The sequence below is a fragment of the Bombina bombina genome, chromosome 7 (assembly GCF_027579735.1).
Source record: "Bombina bombina isolate aBomBom1 chromosome 7, aBomBom1.pri, whole genome shotgun sequence".
Classification (NCBI taxonomy): Eukaryota; Metazoa; Chordata; class Amphibia; order Anura; family Bombinatoridae; genus Bombina; species Bombina bombina.
The window spans coordinates 38,037,903-38,053,764 of NC_069505.1; the positions used below are offsets into that span (position 1 = coordinate 38,037,903).

Genomic DNA, 15,862 nt, shown 5'->3' on the forward strand with positions numbered 1-15,862 from the left:
TCTACATAACAGGAAATAGTACTGCCATCTAGTGTTCGTGCTACCATATAGTGTTGCAGACACGTGCACACTCCTTAAATTACCTTCCTGTTTTTCAACAAAGGATAACAAGAAAACAGAGAAAATTTGATAATAGAAGTAGAATGGTATGTTCTATCTGAATCACAAAATCAACATTTCGTGGTTTTATGTCCCTTTAAATAATAATACATAAACAATAGCAAGAAATATTCTTGATGTAAAAATGCATCTGGTAAAAGCAATGAGTGTTTTACAGCGGCATACGCACATATGCTGTGAGGGCTAGCAGTGGTATGTATTGAGTCTGTAATGACTCTCTGAGAAGGTGCAGCATTTGAATGCTGGTGCACAGGCCCTCACAGCATATGTGCGTATGCCGCTGTAAAACACTCATTGCATTTACCAGATGCAGTTTTGCTTCTATATAAACCTGAAATGTGCCCGTGTACAGTTTTGATGTTTCTATCCCTTTAACAGAGGAATCATAAAGACTGAGCAGAGACTTCTTTTTGGAAGATGATTGGATAAAATCCTTTTGACCTCAGGAACAGATTTGAATGACTTTTGTAGATAATTCCCACCAAACATTCTTAAGCAAATGTGTCCGCAGCCAATAGTCAGCTTACAGTCACCTGATACAGACAATTCCTATTCACGTGCCTGAAGGTGTGCTCTGCACGAGCACAGATGGGAGCAACCCCAAAACAGCCAATGAGCAATGAATACAGAAGTATACAGCAGGCGTTTGATGCTTCAATTTAAAGGGACACTAAACCCATTTTTTTTCTTTAATGATTCAGATAGAGCAGCAATTTTATGCAACTTTATAATTTACTCCTATTATCAAATTTTCTTCGTTCTCTTGCTATCTTTATTTAAAAAGCAGTAATATAAAGCTTTTTGGTTGAGAACCTGGGTGTTTGCTAAATGTAGCCACCAATAAGCAAGCGCTACCCAGCATTCTGAACCAAAAATGGGGCGGATCTTAACCTTTACATTCCTGCTTTTAGTGTCCCTTTAAAGAGCTGTTATTTAACATTAATTTCATACAAAAAACTGCATTTATGACTGCACACTTTTTCTTATGTGCAATAAAATATAAAGCTGCACTGTCTGAATCCCGAACGTTTCATTTTGACTTTAATAAAACACAATTTAATTCTGAATTAAATGAAATAGCTGGCTGAGTCATACAACAACCTGCATGTTTCTCTAAGGAGAGTCAGCTATGCCAAAGTCCTTGATGTGATATAGATTTCCAAGCTGAGTCATATTCACATTACAAATAGATTTGCTTTGTAAGCTCCTCCAGCAACATTTACAGGGAAAATAGTGTGATGTGAGACATGATTTAATTTGTTATAGTGAGTTATTTTTTGGCATTACTATCCGTGATTAACTTGTGTTTAACCCTCCGCAAAGCATCTCCAATATAACACAGTTGTTTTATATATGTACAGTATATATCAGTAATTAAGTGCTGTATTACATAAGGTCTGCACACACAATAAATGTTTATATATGTACAGTATATATCAGTAATTAAGTGCTGTATTACATAAGGTCTGCACACACAATAAATGTTTATATATGCACAGTATATATAAGTAATTATGTGCTGTATTACATAATGTCTGCACACACAATAAATGTTTATATATGTACAGTATATATCAGTAATTAAGTGCTACATTACATAAGGTCTGCACACACAATAAATGTTTATATATGCACAGTATATATCAGTAATTAAATGCTGCATTACAAAAGGTCTCCACACACAATAAATGTTTATATACGCACAGTATATATCAGTAATTATGTGCTGCATTACATAAGGTCTGCACACACAATAAATGTTTATATATGCACAGTATATATCAGTAATTAAGTGCTGCATTACAAAAGGTCTGCACATACAATAAATGTTTATATACACACAGTATATATCAGTAATTAAGTGCCACATTACATAAGGTCTGCACACACAATAACTGTTTATATATGCACAGTATATATCAGTAATTAAGTGCCACATTACATAAGGTCTGCACACACAATAACTGTTTATATATACACAGTATATATCAGTAATTAAGTGCTGTATTACATAAGGTCTGCACACACAATAAATGTTTATATATGTACAGTATATATCAGTAATTAAGTGCTACATTACATAAGGTCTGCACACACAATAAATGTTTATATATGCACAGTATATATCAGTAATTAAATGCTGCATTACAAAAGGTCTCCACACACAATAAATGTTTATATACGCACAGTATATATCAGTAATTATGTGCTGCATTACATAAGGTCTGCACACACAATAAATGTTTATATATGCACAGTATATATCAGTAAATAAGTGCTGCATTACATAAGGTCTGCACACACAATAAATGTTTATATATGCACAGTATATATCAGTAATTAAGTGCTGTATTACATAAGGTCTGCACACACAATAAATGTTTATATATGTACAGTATATATCAGTAATTAAGTGCTGTATTACAAAAGGTCTGCACACACAATAAATGTTTATATATGCACAGTATATATCAGTAATTAAGTGCTGTATTACATAAGGTCTGCACACACAATAAATGTTTATATATGTACAGTATAAATCAGTAATTAACTGCTGCATTACACAAGGTCTGTGCACACAATAAATGTTTATATATGCACAGTATATATCAGTAATTAAGTGGCACATTACAAAAGGTCTGCACACACAATAAATGTTTATGCCCTGTATATATATATATATATATATATATATATATATATATATATATATATATATATATATATATATATATATATATATCAGTAACTAAGGTGTGTATTAGAAAAGGTCACCACACAATAAATTGTTATATAAGTACAGTATATATCAGCAACTAAGCGCTGCACCACAAAAGGTCTGCACACACAATACGTACCAGATTACAAGCTGAGCACAGAAATGCAAATGTTATGGAACATTAAAATAACTGGAGCACAATCCACATTGCTTGCATTTTGGCACATGTATCGTATCCATGGTAAATAGATGTGTGTATATATATATATATTGCACATGTATCATACCCATGGTAAATAAATGTGTGTATATATATTGCACATGTATCGTATCCATGGTAAATAAATGTGTGTATATATATTGCACATGTATCATATTCATATCCATGGTAAATAGATGTGTGTGTGTATATATTGCACATGTATCATACCCATGGTAAATAGATGTGTGTGTATATATATATATTGCACATGTATCATATCCATAGTAAATAAATGTGTGTATATATATTGCACATGTATCGTATCAATGGTAAATAAATGTGTGTATATATATTGCACATGTATCATATTCATATCCATGGTAAATAGATGTGTGTGTATATATATTGCACATGTATCATACCCATGGTAAATAGATGTGTGTATATATATTGCACATGTATCGTATCCATGGTAAATAGATGTGTGTATATATATTGCACATGTATCGTATCCATGGTAAATAGATGTGTGTATATATATTGCACATGTATCATATCCATGGTAAATAGATGTGTGTATATATATTGCACATGTATCATATCCATGGTAAATAAATGTGTGTATATATATTGCACATGTATCATATCCATGGTAAATAGATGTGTGTATATATATATTGCACATGTATCATATCCATGGTAAATAGATGTGTGTATATATATTGCACATGTATCATATCCATGGTAAATAGATGTGTGTATATATATTGCACATGTATCATATCCATGGTAAATAAATGTGTGTATATATATTGCACATGTATCATACCCATGGTAAATAAATGTGTGTATATATATTGCACATGTATCATATCCATGGTAAATAAATGTGTGTATATATATTGCACATGTATCATATCTAGGGTTGCACCGATACCAATACTAGTATCGGTACCGATACCAAGTATTTGCATGAGTACTTGTACTCGTGCAAATGCACCGATACTTAAACCGATACCTCCACTTCCTACCTATATGCTATTTTGTGGCGTTTTTTTTCAAACTGCATGTTCCCATTTCATTTTAAACTGGAGTGGAGACTCAACTAAAAATGGTTCACTTCTGTTCTGCCAATACAAATTGCTGTTATTTGTATTATTGTAGTAGAGATCACTGTACCTTGTTCAGACAAACCCCTGAAGTACTGGGCAGTTAATAAACAGATTTCCAGCTCTGGCTAAAATGGGTCAAAAATATCTTTCTGCCCCATGCAGTATGGTGGAAAGTGAAAGACTGTCGAACCTCCATACACATGTCAGATTGATGTTATATAACAGCCCTACAACCCAATTGCATCACCCCTTTATAAATAAAAAATATTCCAATAAAATATTAAATTTAAACGTGTTCAGTGAACTTTGTGACAAATAAAACTGTTTTATTATTTCATAATGTCTTTTGAATTACAGTCCTTTATAATTATAAAGAAGGAATCTTAAATAATAAGTCTGTATTGTGCTTGGTAAACTGTCACATGACATTAAAAAAAAAAAGTATTGGTAATTGGTATCGGCGAGTATTTGAAAACAAGTATCGGTACTTGTACTCGGTCATAAAAAAATGGTATCGGTGCAACCCTAATCATATCCATGGTAAATAGATGTGTGTATATATATTGCACATGTATCATATCCATGGTAAATAGATGTGTATATATATATTGCACATGTATCGTATCCATGGTAAATAGATGTGTGTATATATATTGCACATGTATCATATCCATGGTAAATAGATGTGTGTATATATACTGCACATGTATCATATCCCTGGTAAATAGATGTGTGTATATATATATATATATATATTGCACATGTATCGTATCCATGGTAAATAGATGTGTGTATATATATATATATTGCACATGTATCATATCCATGGTAAATAGATGTGTGTATATATATTGCACATGTATCATATCCATGGTAAATAGATGTGTTTATATATATATTGCACATGTATCATATCCATGGTAAATAGATGTGTGTATATATATTGCACATGTATCATATCCATGGTAAATAGATGTGTGTATATATATTGCACATGTATCATATCCCTGGTAAATAGATGTGTGTATATATATTGCACATGTATCATATCCCTGGTAAATAGATGTGTGTATATATATATATTGCACATGTATCATATCCATGGTAAATAGATGTGTGTATATATATTGCACATGTATTGTATCCATGGTAAATAGATGTGTGTATATATATTGCACATGTATCGTATCCCTGGTAAATAGATGTGTGTATATATATATTGCACATGTATCGTATCCATGGTAAATAGATGTGTGTATATATATATATATTGCACATGTATCGTATCCATGGTAAATAGATGTGTGTATATATATATTGCACATGTATCATATCCATGGTAAATAGATGTGTGTATATATATATTGCACATGTATCATATCCATGGTAAATAGATGTGTGTATATATATTGCACATGTATCGTATCCATGGTAAATAGATGTGTGTATATATATTGCACATGTATCATATCCCTGGTAAATAGATGTGTGTATATATATTGCACATGTATCGTATCCATGGTAAATAGATGTGTGTATATATATATTGCACATGTATCGTATCCATGGTAAATAGATGTGTGTATATATATTGCACATGTATCGTATCCATGGTAAATAAATGTGTGTATATATATTGCACATGTATCGTATCCATGGTAAATAGATGTGTGTATATATATTGCACATGTATCATATCCCTGGTAAATAGATGTGTGTATATATATTGCACATGTATCGTATCCATGGTAAATAGATGTGTGTATATATATATATTGCACATGTATCGTATCCATGGTAAATAGATGTGTGTATATATATTGCACATGTATCGTATCCATGGTAAATAGATGTGTGTATATATATTGCACATGTATCGTATCCATGGTAAATAGATGTGTGTATATATATAGCACATGTATCATATCCATGGTAAATAGATGTGTGTATATATATTGCACATGTATCGTATCCATGGTAAATAGATGTGTGTATATATATTGCACACATTAGTATAATGCTCGCTACAGTACTGATGTCAGATAGCACAGGTGCGTTTTTTCTCCTCAGATAACAGATTATTATGAGTGCACACAGTCAAATTCATGTCGGACAACACTTGAGCACTAAGCTGATAGAGCTCAAGAAATTTAATTTTTGGTTAAAGGGATATGCCGATCAAAAGAAACTTATTTGTATACATATACAGGTATTCTAGCATTTTTCTCTGCACGTGAATTATAGCTAGATATTAACAGTACAACATTATTTTAAATACTGTAGCTGCTCAGAGTTACAGTGGGGCTTGTATCATGTCAGCAATTAACAAATTGAGTCATTACCAGATGATAAAAGCACCTTAGGATCTCTGAGCAAGTGTTGTGTTTAAAATGCTGGCGCACGGAGCATATTTAAATACACATTTGAAACAGATATAGCTTTTATTATGAGCATTTTTGCTAATACATGTATATTACAAAAATGCTTCTATTCTAAACTGAAATGCATCCATGTGAATTCCCATTTTGGCTGGAATGTCCCTTTAAGTTCTTTGCTATACACCTTCCCTGTTTTTGAATGTGCAAAGATTACAAGTTCATTAATATTCACACTGTCGTGAACAAGTTTGGACTTTGCGTCCATGAAGGCTCGTCCCCCATAAAAACATGTTTGCAATCCCGTCACTTTGAGATGGTAATATAAAATGATAAATCATATACTTTTAATATTTATTTTGTCCCCTTGTCCTCTAATTCCTTTCTGAAATTGTGAGCTTTTCAGTTCCTGTTAGAAATGGAAGTGCAGAGCACTGTTATATTCCACACAGCCATTGGCTGCACACTCTATTGACCTATTTATAACTGTCCCTAATTGGCCACAGCAGAGAAGATAACCTAAGTTACAACACGGAAGCTCCTATTGATTTATAGACACTAAAACTTTACACTTATTTTGTCAACTAATGAAACTTTTAAAAAATGATCTACATAGTTATTCTCAGACTAATCTTTCTTTGAATGCATAATTCTTTATAGTTATTTTTAATGTTTAATGTTCCTTTAAGGGTCTCTTAGAAAGAGACTAAGCAGCAAGGAAAAGGGGTCGCAATTTACAGTTATAAAGAAGCAAAAATCCTGTTTTAAAAAAAAAAAATGTGTACAGTTCACGAAAAAATGGAACCGGGCCTTTAACAAACACTAGAAAAAAAATTTTGTTTACAAACATTCCTTGTGAAAGTTGTCAAACACCAATATATCCATAGAAAACCAGTGTCAAATCTGCCCCTACCCGCAACTTAATAGATGCACTTAGATGGGTTAGCAGTAGTGCGGAAGGAAACGGACTGCAATAGTTAACTCTGTTAAAACACACATTTAATAAAGCCTGTACTGTCAGTGCTGATCACACCAGTGCGAGGGAGAAATAAAGTCAGATATGAAATATAAAATCATACTATTTGTAGGTGTATGTGTCCTGATGTGTGTATAGAAGTCTGCCCATCCTGCCAAGGTACCTATGGTATTCATATGAATACTAAGTAATGATGATGTTTTGTTGTGATAATAGGTTAAAGTGTCATAAAACATGTGGAGATCTGTGCATATCCTAAAGGGTTAATTAAGTAAAAATTGTTTAAAAATTGCTGGCAAATATTTTAAATTAATTTTCAAAAATAAGCTAAATTAGTTCCATAGCCATTCTGTCTGGAGTAGTCTGATCCACTACCCCATCAGTGTTAAGCATCAGAACACAGGCATTGTATTTCACAGCAGCTTATTTGCTACTAGGCATGCTCCAGCAGATAATCACTGCCTACTTCTGCATTCTACCAAAAGCAAAGGTTGATATAGATGCAGCCATAGAAGGAAATGTGTGCGCGTGTGAGGGGGGGGCAATATTAATTTGCAGGTAAAGTAATTAAAGTACATATTATATTTTGTCTCTATCCCAACTTGTTTTATGTCCCTTTAATATCACACATGCGGTTTATCCTTGCTGAGTGAACATAGGGGTAACCTTAAAGGGACATTGAACACCTTATAATTAAGACATTTCTGTTGTGTTGCTATAGAATAAACGTATCAGTCAAGTCTTACAATTTGTTTTAAACAAATTAACATTCTTTTTTAATGCAATAGTTTTTTCAATACACAAACACCGCCCACCATTTCCCTTATTTGGTGGAGCCAATCTGTGCTCTAGTCAGCAGACAACAAGACTAGCTGTGGTCATAAAGTTAGTGCAAAATGCCACCAGCTACTATATAATGCCGCCAGCTACTTTATAATGCCGCCAGCTACTTTATAATGCCGCCAGCTACTTTATAATGCCGCCAGCTACTTTATAATGCCGCCAGCTACTTTATAATGCCGCCCAGCTACTTTATAATGCCGCCCAGCTACTTTATAATGCCGCCCAGCTACTTTATAATGCCGCCCAGCTACTTTATAATGCCGCCCAGCTACTTTATAATGCCGCCCAGCTACTTTATAATGCCGCCAGCTACTTTATAATGCCGCCAGCTACTTTATAATGCCACCAGCTACTTTATAATGCCGCCCAGCTACTTTATAATGCCGCCCAGCTACTTTATAATGCCGCCCAGCTACTTTATAATGCCGCCAGCTACTTTATAATGCCGCCCAGCTACTTTATAATGCCGCCCAGCTACTTTATAATGCCACCAGCTACTTTATAATGCCGCCCAGCTACTTTATAATGCCGCCCAGCTACTTTATAATGCGCCCAGCTACTTTATAATCCCGCCCAGCTACTTTATAATGCCGCCAGCTACTTTATAATGCCGCCCAGCTACTTTATAATGCCACCAGGTACTACATAATGTAACCCGGCTACTTTATAATGCCGCCCAGCTACTTTATAATGCCGCCCAGCTACTTTATAATGCCGCCCAGCTACTTTATAATGCCGCCCAGCTACTTGATAATGCCACCCAGCTACTTGATAATGCCACCCAGCTACTTGATAATGCCACCCAGCTACTTTATAATGCCGCCCAGCTACTTTATAATGCCGCCCAGCTACTTTATAATGCCGCCCAGCTACTTTATAATGCCGCCCAGCTACTTGATAATGCCACCCAGCTACTTGATAATGCCACCCAGCTACTTTATAATGCCGCCCAGCTACTTTATAATGCCACCGGGTACTACATAATGTAACCCGGCTACTTTATAATGCACCCAGCTACTTTATAATGCGCCCAGCTACTTTATAATGCCACCCTTTGGATCAGTTGTGTTTTTCACTCGGGACCAACAGTACTCTGCAAGTCCTGAGTGCTATTCCTACTGTGTGTTTAACCTCTTTGTGGGAGTTAAAAACAAAGTTATTTTGGGTCAAAAGTCTTACATTTTTTTATTTTTTTTACTATAATGTTTCTTTGAAACCAAGCAGTACATAATGACACCACAGGGTTTATTGGACTTTATATGAACGTCAGTTCATTGCTACAAGACAGCTGCTCCGGTCTGCCCATAAGGTACAAGGGTGTTGAGTAATGACCGTGTATCATACACTGACAAGTCATCCGCCCTGCAGAAGGGGAGGGAACGAATCTGCTACCTTCCCCACAGGCTACTGACCATAAATGGGTGTCTGCTACAGGTTATGCGTCTTGCACCTGATTAAGGTGCTGTTCCAGCCTTATTTGGTCAACACAAACATTTCTCAAAGTCAACAAATAAGATGGAAGTTTTACTACCTAAATAAGTGTCACTCTGTCAATCTGCTTGTAATACTGTGCAATCTGAATAACAGACAGATCAAGAAGCAATATAATTATAGTAGGCACAGGACTCCTAGTGGTTAAATAAAGCACAATGTACCACATAACTATCACTACATAGGTATAAATATAATAAATATAGCTTATGTGTAGTGTTTACACAATATGACTGGGTCAGTTAAAGGGGAGGAAGGAAATGTGCCAATGTGTTAATTTAATGATCTTGTAAATCTGTGTAATCCCCACAATGTACCACTTTGGAGCCGCAGAGCACTGCTGGTCCAGAGTGGACATGTTCAGTGAGCCATTGAGTAGCGGCAGATGCACAACAGAGCTGCACGATTGCCAGTGCTGATTGGCTCACCAGCTATGTCTGCTCGGGACCAGTAGTGCTCTGCAGCTCTTTATTGGTACTTTTAACTATGTGTTTAGCCCATTTGTGGGGGTTAATCATGAAGACTTTCAGGGTTACAAGTGCTCAAATGAATAAGCACATTTTGCACTGAAATTCCACTTTAACCCATGCAAAGGGGTTCCAGAGCAACAGTGTACTACTGGAAGCTAGCTGGACACATCTAGTGAGCCAATGACAAGAGACACTTATGTGTAGCCACCAATCAGCAGCTGACTCCCAATAGTAGCATTGCTTCTTCTGAGCCAACCGAGGCATGCTTTTCAACAAAGGGTACCATGAAGACAAAATAAATGTCATAGTACAAGTAAATTAAAAAGTATCCTACAGTTGCATGTCCTGCCTAAGCCGTGACAGTTTCATTTTCACCTTGAAATTGTGTTAATTATATGTTAATTGAAAATTCTGTTACCAACTGGCTTCAGAGGGGAGATAAGATAAGATACTGCAAATCAATGCAAGTAACAAAATGACTGTAGGAAGTCCAAAAAAGGTAAGAGGGGGGCTGTGGCTATTGAAAAACAACGGCATCAAACAAGGTGTTAATGTATTCTGAAAGCTTCACCCATGGCTAGTATGTTGATTTATCCCAATGTAGTTTTGTCCCTTAAAGGGACACTAAACCCATTTTTTTTCTTTCATGATTCAAATAGAGCAGGCAATTTTAAGCAACGTTGCAATTTACTCCTATTATCAATTTTTCTTTGCAGGAATGAAAAGCTTAGGAGTCGACCCATTTTAGATTCAGCACCCTGGATAGCGCTACATTTAGCTACCAATAAGCAAGTGTAACCGAGGTTCTGAACCAAAAATGGTCTGGATCCTAAGCTTTACATTCCTGCTTTTAAATAAAGATACCAAGAGAACTAAGAAAAATTGATAATAAGAGTAAATTAGAAAGTTGCCTCAAATTGCTGCACTATCTGAATTATGAAAGAAAAAATTTGGGTTTAGTGTCCCTTTAATCTTAAAAGCCAGGCAGAATAGAGGAACCAGAAACAGAAGCTGTGTGAGAAAATAAAGATCCTTGTTAACTTATTTTAGAAGACATACGTTTTTATTTAACTTGCTTTTTCTCTGAACTCTTATTTACTTCTTTTGTCTAACTGTACTTTGTTATATATATATATATATACCTATATATTAGTAATTAGTATTTGGCGTGGGGTTCGAAAACAAAACAAACACACAAAAAACAAGTTGTCATGAGCAATGCACAAGCAAAACCAGCGTTTGGTTCACTTCCTATACGGTGTAGACTTACAAAATGTAAAAAGGTCATCTCAGGCAGGAAGTAATACTGATCATGCCATATAAGGGGAATTCAGACTGTGTCTTGGCTAGGGTGAGAACTGTGTTTTGTTGAGTCACTGCTTCAGCAGATCAGTGACGCGTGCTGTAGATTGCTAGCTCCTAGGACTAGGCAGTATTTATTTCCCTAGAGATACCATTCTTATACCTCTACTTTACAGAGTGAAGCTGCTAACATCAGATGACAGCCTACATATGCTGTTAGATGGATACGGCTGGTGCCATCATATGGTATAATTGCAAATCGTGCTTAATCATCGTTGGCATGAGCTGAGCAGCTGATAGGAGCGTATGAAGACCTGTGCATAGTTATAAGCAAGCGATTTGCTTAAACACCGCAGCACATGTTTATTAGTAGATGCACTAACAATCAATACTGTCGTTTGTGTATCTACACAGGAACTATAATAGTAAATTGTAAAAAATACCACTGACTGCCTGAGGATTCTTTACCCTGTAAGTCCAGACAAATATTTAGTTAATGTCATTAAAGGGACAGTCTACACCTTAGTCATCTTAAAGTCTTACCTTAGATTAAGCTGCAATTAGCCTCCTGCACCTTTTTTCTATATCATGCAGCAGAAACAGTAAAAAAGGTTATTTTAAAATTAATATTGTTTCTAGCCAGTTTGAAATGGCTGCCAAGCTCAGCCCACTGATAACCTCACAATCTGGGCTGCATATGGCATCCAATCACAAAAGGCTCACTAGTTGGATTCAACAGACTGCCAATGCTATTCAGCAGAGTGCCTAGATGCAGGCCAGATAATGATGTCATTAGTGGGTGGAGCTTGGCAGCCAAGTGGCCAGAAACAATATTCATTTTAAAATAACTTTTACACGGTTATTGCTGCGTGATATAGAAAAGCTGCAGGGGGCTATTTGAAGCTCAATCCAAGGTAAGACTTTAAGATGACTAAGGTGACATAAAAGTCATCAGTATGCTGGGGTTGTACACTTCCTGCCTTTTTTGGTAATGATACAAAAAAAACAAGTAAACAACTTATAATTATAGCATTTATAAATCTTATCATTCAGAGTGTAGCCATCTAATGAACTTATATTATGAAAATGAGCTATTTCTCTAGTTCTCTTGTTGATTAGGTACTTTCCATGAGGACATACTGAGATACGAGTACAATATGTTGCAGACATAGCTGCCATATAGTGCACACTCCTAAGCATACCTCAGAATACGCTCATAGGAAGGAGACAAGTTTCAACAAAGGCCTAAAGAAAGAAGAACACATTTGATCACAGAACTATATTGGATTGTTATTTTTTTTAAATTGTACACTCTGTCTGAATCATGAAAGTTTATTTTGACTTCCAAATTCCTTTAACCTCTTCGTGGTGGTACAATATTGTTCACATTGGAAGGAAGTTCCGATATAAACACTATTAGTAAAAATTAAATAAAGCGATGCTGATACAATCATGTGATTTCAAGACCGGGTCGGATTTTGGTTGACCGCCTACGTTGCTAGGCAGCCCCCCAGGCCGATCCTTGCCTTCATCAAAGTGGGATGCGGCAGGACGCCATATATAGTAAGACGTTTCATGCCATCCTAACGACGTTAAAGCCCAGCGCTATTAGAGTGGTGTGGAACGCAGTAACGGCGTGAAGGGGTTAAGATTGACCTTTCTGCAGACAACAATTGATGTATGAAATATTTAAACAGCTTTGAATACCAAAATTATGTTGATACCAGTTATATGTAGGTTTGCATATACATGTGGTACACAGAGGAAAAAAACCACTGAGAGCTCTTAAAGCGACATTAAACACTTTGAGATGGTAACATATACTTTCATTATTTTTTTTTCCATTTTCCTGTAATTCCATTCTGAAACTGGAGCTTTTTAGTTCCTAATAGAAATGGAAGTGCAGAACACTGTTATATCCCACACAGCCATTGGCTGCACACTCTAGTGACCTATTTATAACTGTCTCTAATTGGCCACAGCAGAGAAGGTAGCCTAAGTTACAACATGGCAGCTCACATTGTTTTATAGACACTAAAACTTTACGCTTATTTTGTCAATATTTAAACAACTAATGAAACTTTATAAAATACATCTACATGCTATTCTCAGGCTAATGTTTTCTTTAAATGTATCATTCTATCTAGCATTTAGTTAGTGTTTAATGTCCCTTTAAAGGGACATAAAACAAGTTAGGATAGAGACAAATTATAATAAAAAGTACATGAATTACTTTACCTGCAAATTAATACTGCAGTGCCTCGCCATTAAAGCTTTCTTTTTAGTTTCTGAATTGTAAAGCTCTAACCGTCCCCCCACACAATTCCTTATTTGGATGTATCTATATCTACCATTGCTTTGGTAGAATGCAGAAGTGCACAGTAATTGTCTGCTGGAGTTTGCCTAGAAGCAAATAGACTGCTGTGAAATACAATGCCTGTGTTTCTGATGCTAAACACTGATAAGGGGGTGGACCAGACTACTCCAGACAGCATGGCTATGTAACTAATTTTGCTTATTTTTGAAAATTATTTTAAAATACTTGCCAGCAATTTTTAAACATTTTTTTATGCAAACTATTTTTACTTAATTAGCCCTTATAGGATATGCACAGATCTCAACCTGTTTTATGGCACTTTAAATTTCATGAACGGTTTTCCATTTATTTCCTAAACCCCATATTATATGAATGACAAAGCATAAATAGCCCAAGGAAGCAATATTGTATAGCCCTACAGTACCTACATATGTAACAGAGCAGTTTATTGTACTAACATATTTCTTACAAATTTACACCTCAAAAACACTCTTTTAAAGGGACATGAAACCCAATATTGTCCTTTCATGATTCAGATAGAGAATAACATTGTGTTTAATGCAGTTAACAAGGGTTAGTAATGCACTTACAAATAAAATAATGCTATTTTTTAATTAGACTGTTACATAGTTCAACCGTATATGTTAAAGAAAGGTCACTATTACAAGAAAGCCGACATTTTAAAATATCGGAGACTGTCAACATATCCAATAAGCAACATTTGAACCTTTGTGAACATGTGACAACGGCAACGTGACGTTGTGAATAAACACTGCATTCACTTCCATGATTGTCTGACATACTCGCGCTAGGCTTACACATACAATTTCATACTGTACATTTTCATGACTATACCAAACCTTAATGTGACACAAAACCCTTTTTTTTTTCATGATTCAGATAGAGCAGCTTCGTTCTCTTGGTATCTTTATTTGAAAAAGCAGGAATGTAAACTTAGGAGCCAGCCCATTTTTGGTTCAGCGTCTGGGTAGCGCTACATTTAGCCACCAATCAGCACAAGAGCTATGCAGGTGCTAAACCAAAAATGGGATGGCTCCTAAAATTACATTCTTGCTTTTTCAAATAAAGATACCAAGAGAACAAAAAAATGATAATAGGAGTAAATTGGAAAATTGCTGCTCTGAGTCATGAAAGTTTAATTTTTACTAGACTATCCCTTTAATAGAAAGGGAATTAAGGTTCCGGACTGGGGCAGATCATTATGTTTATGAGGGTATAATGCGTAATAATGTGCCCCTTTAAATATATACATATACACATGAAACACTCTCACAGAGTACAAATGGTAGTAGACAAAGCAAAAGATAACAGAATGCCAATGTTTTACCCCTCTCACAAAATACATAATTGTAACAACTAATAGAAACACTGGATCACCAGGCCTGGGGATCTAAAGATCAGGAAACACATTTGTTTGTTGTTTTACAAAATGTAGTGTTTAATTTGTAGACAAATTCCCTTTATCCCTGCAACCAATGCTCTCCTGTGCTGTTTTCAAGCAATAAGCAGATAGTGACTGGTGAATACATACATATGCCACTCCTGATTGGCTCAGGAGCTTTTCGAGGTTACAGGGTTTGCACACTTATTAAAAAGAGAAGTATAAACAGAACATATTAGTTTTACATATTCACGTCCCTTTAATGTCAAAAAAATATTTCTTTAATCAATATGAAAACCAGACAGCTTTAAATGGATAGTTCCCTACCTTACATTGTAGCAAATTAGGTTAATTTAACCGCTTGACTTCTATTTGCCACTGTGTAATAAAGGAACCACATTTCCCAGGCGCACTTTACCAACAAAACTCCACCCACGCTATCTAGTTAACCCACTAACCACGCCCAAAAACCTCAAATACGAGCCTAGAAGAACTGCAACTCCCAGCATGCTCTGCGCCACACAAAGGAAACC

The 15,862-nt window shown here is 35.4% G+C and overlaps 1 protein-coding gene across 1 annotated transcript in view; it reads right to left on the reverse strand.

The window, feature by feature from the left end:
* Window positions 1-15,795, reverse strand: part of MUS81 (MUS81 structure-specific endonuclease subunit) — a 491,008-nt gene extending 475,213 nt beyond the window's left edge. The window contains 1 exon segment of the mRNA XM_053689244.1: window positions 15,657-15,795. The gene's annotated coding sequence lies outside the window, so the exon portion shown is untranslated.
* Window positions 15,796-15,862: the final 67 nt, after the last annotated feature.